Source organism: Galeopterus variegatus, unplaced genomic scaffold (assembly GCF_000696425.1).
Source record: "Galeopterus variegatus unplaced genomic scaffold, G_variegatus-3.0.2 Scaffold3766, whole genome shotgun sequence".
Classification (NCBI taxonomy): domain Eukaryota; kingdom Metazoa; phylum Chordata; class Mammalia; order Dermoptera; family Cynocephalidae; genus Galeopterus; species Galeopterus variegatus.
In genome coordinates this window covers 123,461-130,589 of record NW_007729877.1, presented here as the reverse complement: position 1 = coordinate 130,589, position 7,129 = coordinate 123,461, and positions in this window count along the sequence as shown.

Genomic DNA, 7,129 nt, shown 5'->3' with positions numbered 1-7,129 from the left:
GGGCGTGACACTGAGGGTTGCGATCCATTGCCGGACACGAAAAAAAAAGACAAAAAAAAAACATGTAAAAATGGCTAGAAAAGTCCAAAGAAGGATAATGACAAAGGACTACTACTAGATACTAACATACATTATAAAACAACAATAATTTTTAAAGTTCATCATGGAAAAAAAAAAGAGAGTAGCAGAGAAGGGAGGACCAGAAATCAACTGAAATACATGTGGAAATTTAGTTTCTGGTAAAAGTGGCATTTAGTAAGGAAAAGAGAGGGAATCATTTGGGGACCACCGATAATTGGTTGGAAAAAATAATGAAGTTAGACCCCTCCCTCAATCCTTAACATCAAAATAAATTTTAGTTAAGTCAAAGATTTAAATTTTAAAAGTGAAATCACAAAATGTCCAGAAGAAAACATATAAAATTTATCATCTAAGAGTGGAGAAAAACTTTCTAAGTAGACCATAAAACCCTGAAGCCAAAAGAAACAATTGATACATTTGGCTACGTGAAGATGTACAATTTCTTCATGGCAAAAATAAATTCTTTAAAGAGAATAAGATAAATAACACTGGGAAATAATTGTACTCTCTGAGTGGTAAAAGGTTAGCTTCCTATTTTACAAAGCACTCACACCAATCATCAAGATCTACGTGTACAACTCAATAGAAGAACAGGCAAAGGACATGAACAGGCAGTTCACAGAAGAAAAGAACCAGGGTAACCAGGCAGAGCTCACAATGGTACCATCAGCTCATTCAACAGTCTTTCCTATGACTTATTTCCATCAGAAAATCTATCAGTGGGATTTTCAGTTGTGCATTTGCTTAGGATCATTACTGCTATGTTTGTTCTCTCTGAGCCAGCTCTGCCATGGGAAGAGTCCCAGGCGAAGTCAGGAAAACACAAGGGGCTCCCCTCACCCAGCCTGCCAGCCAGTGAATCCACTGCCAACCCTCCTGGAAGTCACCAGATGCAGAGGTCACCAAGCCTGTCAAGTTTCAGGCTGGGGAAGGAGAAGGCCACTGGGCAGGTGCAGAGTTGCCCTCCAGTGCTTGAGAAAGGGGACAAAACCCATATCATCTTAATGTCACCAAATATTCATGCCAGCTCCTGCTAACGCCTCACCGCTCTTGGTTTCCATAAATCAAATACTCTGTTAATGCTTACCATGGGGTTAGGCTTCCTGCAACTCCAAGTACCTAGAATGCAGAGAACCCGAGTGTAGGCAAAAATGCCTCTTAAACAGTTTGTGACTTTTTCCCCCATAGGATGGACCCTCCTCAGTTCTGGCTTTATGTACAGTTCCATCAAGACTGATGATCTGCAGATTTCTCTGAGTGTGTCATATTAAAGACTGCTGACTAGGTGTCTATCACAGTAAACTGAGTGCTGGCGGCAAGGCTGGTCCAAGGCACAAAAAGCCCAGGGCAAAGTGAGGCGATGTCTCAGGGACAGATTGAAAGAAAGGCCAAATGAAGTTTCTCCTGCTGTGTTTAAGAAGGCGAGACGGTGTGTCACCCGTTCGAAAAAGAAAATGTTAGTTTACCCTAGAATCAGCTTCGATGACTGCCTTAAAATCCCATATTGTGTAATACCAAAAAGATATTGATGAAGCTCAAGATCATAATTTGCCTACTTATTTATTTTTGTTTGTTTCCTTTAATCGTAGTCCATGCCACAGGAGCAACGGGAACAGTGTGGATCAAATAAAATGTATAGAGTTGATCTGCACATAAACACACGATTGCTACGGCACTGTGTGCCAGGCCTAAACAGGAAACTCAGAGGATCGAGTATACATTAATTTTACTGTTTCCCTTCCACAAATTAACCAAAGTCTCAGTTTCCTCATTTACACATTGGGAATAAAAATACCTGCCTGCAAAGCTTTGTTGCAGACATTAACTAAGGTAAGTCAAGGGCCTGAGCAATGCCCAGCACATGGTAGACAAGCAGTAAATAGAAACTTTTGTTGTTGTTTTATTTTCATTGTATTAATATCTTAGTTTCCAGAATTGGAATATCAGAATTGATCACCAGTTTTGCTTAAAACATTAAATCATCATTCTCTCTCTCTCTCTCTCTCTCTCTCTCTCTCTCTCTCTCTCACACACACACACACACACACACACACACACACACCTTAAAACACAAAGATTCAAGATCTCAGGGTTTTCCCGGGTGATTACAGGCTAAAATTCTCCATTAATTTTCAGTTCCCATAATTATAAAAACAACTAACATTTTACAGTGCTCTGTGCGTACCAGGCACTTAATATTCACAGCAGCCCAATGAAGTAAGTATTTTTCTTATTCCCCATTTTACAGATGAGATTGAGCACAAGAAAATTGATTTCATTAACAGTGTCTCCAACACGTAGTAAGCCTGAAAAGTATTGCTTAGTGATAAAAAGGCAAGATGAGTGGGTGTGTTCTGTAGACTGCCATTAATGTGCATACAAACACATGTGTGCATACATATGCATGACGCATACATAAGTGCAGAGAAAAAGAGAGGAACTTGGGAGCTACGGGAAAAAAGGACACTTGCTTTTCACTTCTGAACCTTTTGAATTTTTTGTGCATGTTTTACCCATTCAGAAAATGAATTAGTAATTGAGAAGTTCTCCCAGCTAATGCTGGGCCCCTCCTCTTTGAAGTCCCCTGCCCTTTTAAGCAGGTTCGGACAAGCTTCTGTCTCAGGGGCCAGGGTGCCAGGCTGCCAGGCTGGGCCTCGCCGGTTTTGGGGCGAGACAGCTGGGCCCCTGGTTACAGACAGGCAGGCAGACTCCAGAACAGAGCTCACTTCCAGAAACCATGTGGAGACAGGGGAGGAAATCAACTGTTCTGGGTGACACCCTGCCCGCCCACCCCCTCAGCTTTTTCATCTGCACCAGGCTTGGAAGTAGAATGTTTGGGGGACCTGGCACAAAGAGGACCCCCTCCTCTCTTCACCTAATTTCCATTGTTTGCCCTGCCTTTCAGGGGAGACAAAGCCTTGCATTCCACAATTAGTGACCAGGGTTTAAAATGCAAATTCATTCAACCCGTGTGAAAGAGTTTCCACTTAGGTGTTAATTATTTTTACCTCCTTCCTGGGCTGGGCAGGGTGAGAGGAAGAAAGCCTGGTGGGACCGCTGGCAGAGATGGGTGCGCAGGGTAGAGGTGGGGGCGCCTGCCTAATCCTCCCCCACCTCTGTTCCCACTTGGGGCAGGATGCATCAGAGGTGGTCCCTGTGCCTCCCTCCCCTGTCACCATCTCCATCACAAACATGTCTCCATGCAAAGACAGCTAGGCAGGGCCACAGAGGAGGCTGAAAAATAACCTCTTGCCAGTCTCTTGCTTTGCATAGCCTGCCCACTCTGGAGGAAGTGTAGACCCTGAAGGGAAGACCCAATGAGCCCGAGATAGGCTCGGTGTAGCTGAAGGGTCTTGTTCCCTGTTGCCCCAGGAGTGAGAAGGAACATGCCCCATACAGTGCTCACAATAAACCCAACAACTGATACCCAGTATCTACTTTTTGGCTTAAAAATTGCAAGACTAAAACATGCTTGTTGTAAACATTCAAATATTACAGAAGAGTATGAAAGTAAAATTCCACCCCCCTCCTGCAGAGTTTAGTGTAGGTTCTTCCAGAACTTTATATATATGCAAAAACATACATAAGATTTTTTACAATCATGAGATCACAGTATATGTTTTATCCTGTAGCTTGCTTGCTCTTTTCTTCCACTCAGTAATATATCATAGACATCTTTCCATAGCAGTACATTTGATACCTGTGATTAATATTAGTAGTTTAAATAAATACTTAATAAAGAGTTGTTTTAACTATTTTGTCTGATTCTAAAAGTAGTGCATATTTAAGGTAGGAAATCTTGGAAAACACGAAGAAAAAAACTGAAGCACCCACAATCCCAGCACCCTGAAAAACCTACTGTTCCCTGTTTGGTCTGTTTCCTGAGGGAATAACTTGGTATGACCAGAGCCCGAGAGGCAGGGTGTTCCCGCAGTAACAGTAATGACAGGGACTGTGAAGTGAGTGCTTACCAGGAGTTTGGTGCTGGACACACGTTACCTTCAATCCTTACTACAGCCTTGACACTGAAACATGGACTGGGAGGCAGGGGCAGAGCATCTGGGGTTCACCCGTCCCTGATACCACCACGCTGAGATTTCCTGCTTCCTGACAGCTTTGCTGCAGGACAGGTCGCCGCCCTACTCCTCTCCCAATCCTTTTGCTGATGTCTTCCTCTTCCCCAGGAATATACCGAAAATTCTTCAGTAGCTTGACATTTGAACTCCTACTGGTTGTCCCATCTCCCTCCCTCTCCCCAGCCCACTGTATAAGGGCCAGTCTGCATATGCCCCCAGCTCCTGGCCTTTGATTCTAACATTTCCCCTGCCGAAAGCCTTTCCTGACAGGCTCACCTCCCTGTACTCAAACCAACCCTCATCTCTTTATATTTTGCCAATTATTCACCAGATGGACTGGGACTCACAGTGGATTCAAAGCAAAAGTTAGGGAGTTGCTCGTGTGACCAGGGTCTGACACACTGTCTCTCTCTCTAAGGCTCCATTCCCTCTGCTGTGAATGAAGGGACTGTACTACAGTAACTCTGTGGTTTCGTCCAAGTGTCAAGTTGGGTGACTCTAGGCTTTAATGTATATTTCCATTCATTTTTTATAATCTTTCGTTTTGATAAGAAGTCTTTCCTCCTGAACCTGAGTTCCTGGCTTCCATATCAAGACCATGAAACTAGAAAACACAAATGGCCTTTATTTACAGTTGATTTTCAAGAATAATTCCTGAGTTTGCTATTCTTTCTCATTCTGGGTCATAGTTGGAATTTATGACACATAGACAGTGCCCTGCTTTTCAATGACTTGGTAAGAGCTGGTGGTGTTTCCTTAGTCCACCCCTTTTCCCTTTTTCCCAAAGAAGTTCTGGCTTCTGTGGCCAGAGGAGCTGGCCTCAATGCTGATGCAAATACTACTATGGTTGACGAAGGAGTTAACACTTTTGAGATCCCTGAAGCTCTGAGAGGTCCAGTATCCAGAGCTTTTTTTGCACTTTCCTTCCAATCACACCAGACCTAACGTTCCTTTTTGCTGGAGGCGTGCCTCTCACCTTCTCCAACTTGAGTAGTCCCTCAAACTTGTCTATAAAACTGTGGTGTGTTGGGCCGAGCCCGTGGCACACTCGGGAGAGTGCAGTGCTGGGGGCGCAGCAGAGCTCCCACCGCGGGTTCGGATCCTATATAGGGATGACTGGTGAGCGCGGTGCGGCCGGTCTCAAAAAGGACAAAAAAAAAAACAAAAACCAAAAAAACTGTGGTGTGTTCAATTTCAGTTCTTATCTGTTCTATTTCTGGAAGTTCTATTTGGTTCTTTTCATATCTGCCAGATTTTTATAGAGTTTATTATTCCCTTCAAATATGTTCAAGTTTGTAATTTACATAATAAAGAGGCTTGTTTATAATGTGTCTCTAACAATTTCACTACCAGAAGTAGGTACAAGTTTGTTTCTGCTATCTGTTGTTTCTCTTGATTTTTACTCTTACTGCATTCCTTGTGCTGATCACAATCTTAAGGCATAAAAATACCTTTAAATAGCACACAGAAACAAAATTCCCTGATCATTCCTAAAACACAGTAATTCACAATCATCTGGAAGCAGAAAAAAGGGATATGTTTGGGAAATGTACTTGTAAACCCAGGATCATCTGCCAAGGTCTGCTGGAGTTCAGTCTACTGAACTTTTGATCTCATCTCTTTGTAAGGCTGACTTCCTGTGACCTCTCTTCCTCATCCTCAGCCATAACTCACCCACTACCCTCAGGCTTACATGATAATTGTGTGTGATGTTTGCAAAGGTTGTCACATCCATTATTACTGCGATTCTCTCTGCACTCCTTTGAGATAGGCGAAACTGAAGGTTATTATCCTCATTTTTCAGACAAGGAAACAGTCTCAATGAGGTGAAGTGTCTTGCCCAAAATCAGAGGGCTAAGGAATGGATTGGTAGGTAATGAATACACCAGTACCCACAATTACAGCCAACTTCCCAAATCACTGTATTTCTCACCAAGAGACATTCCTTCTCAGCAATCGGGTTGAAAAACATGATATTATGGGAATGAACCACACCTTCCCTGGTCAATTGAACTGGCTGGAGGTCAGCAGCTCCACCAGTCAGGCCCTCAACTCTCCTTCAGTGAGGCCAGGATTCCCAAGCACAGGCAGCCAGAAGTCCCTGTGATTTCTCTTATGTTCCCCAAGTGAGAGGAGGAGAATCATCCTGGATGGAAGTAAGGAGGAGGGACAGATGTCATTAACAAGAGCTAGGGCCTGTTAGGCTCAGACCTATCGGGGCTGAAAGCCCCTAGAGAAATGTTGCACCTACTTGCAGAAATCTTTACAGCAGGAAGAGGGACAGACAGGCCACTGAGTAGAGTCCTAGAAAATGCCTGCAATAGCCTGAAAGTGGACATTTTTGAATGGCTGGAGCCCTCCCTTGGGGGATGAGAGGCAGGGAACAGTAAACACCATTTCCAAAGCTTTCCTGGCCTGTCAGGCTGATGGCTGCTGGAATGTGAGGACCGAGAGAAAAACTGGGCCAGGCATTTCTTTCAGTGAAGAAATCTGATAGGGACATAAGAGAGAGGGACTCCTTTTAGAGCTGTGAGGACCCTTGAGCCCCATGAAAGAGTGTCCGACGCCAAAGACAGACAGACCTGGTTCACATGTCAGCTCTCTACTGTCTAGCAGGGTGACCTTGGGCAAATTGTTTAAGTTCCTTGAGCTTCAGTTTCATCAGCAAAATGGGGATAACAACAACACCTATGTTACGGGATGGTTTAGAGAGAACAAAATAACCTAAAGCCCATTAAGTGCACGGCACACAGCGAGTAGTGCCACCCTTCATTTTACAAACAGTAACTGAGGCTTGGAGAGGTGACATGAGTTGCCCAAGGTCATCCAAGAAGGACACTCTGATGGGTGGTCAGGCGGTAATATAGCATTGTGACTGAGCACTTACATGGATTTTGTTTTTAATGTCTCAAGGATTCAGTTTCCTTGTTTGTAAAATGGAATAATACATATTCTTAACACATCCAAGAAGG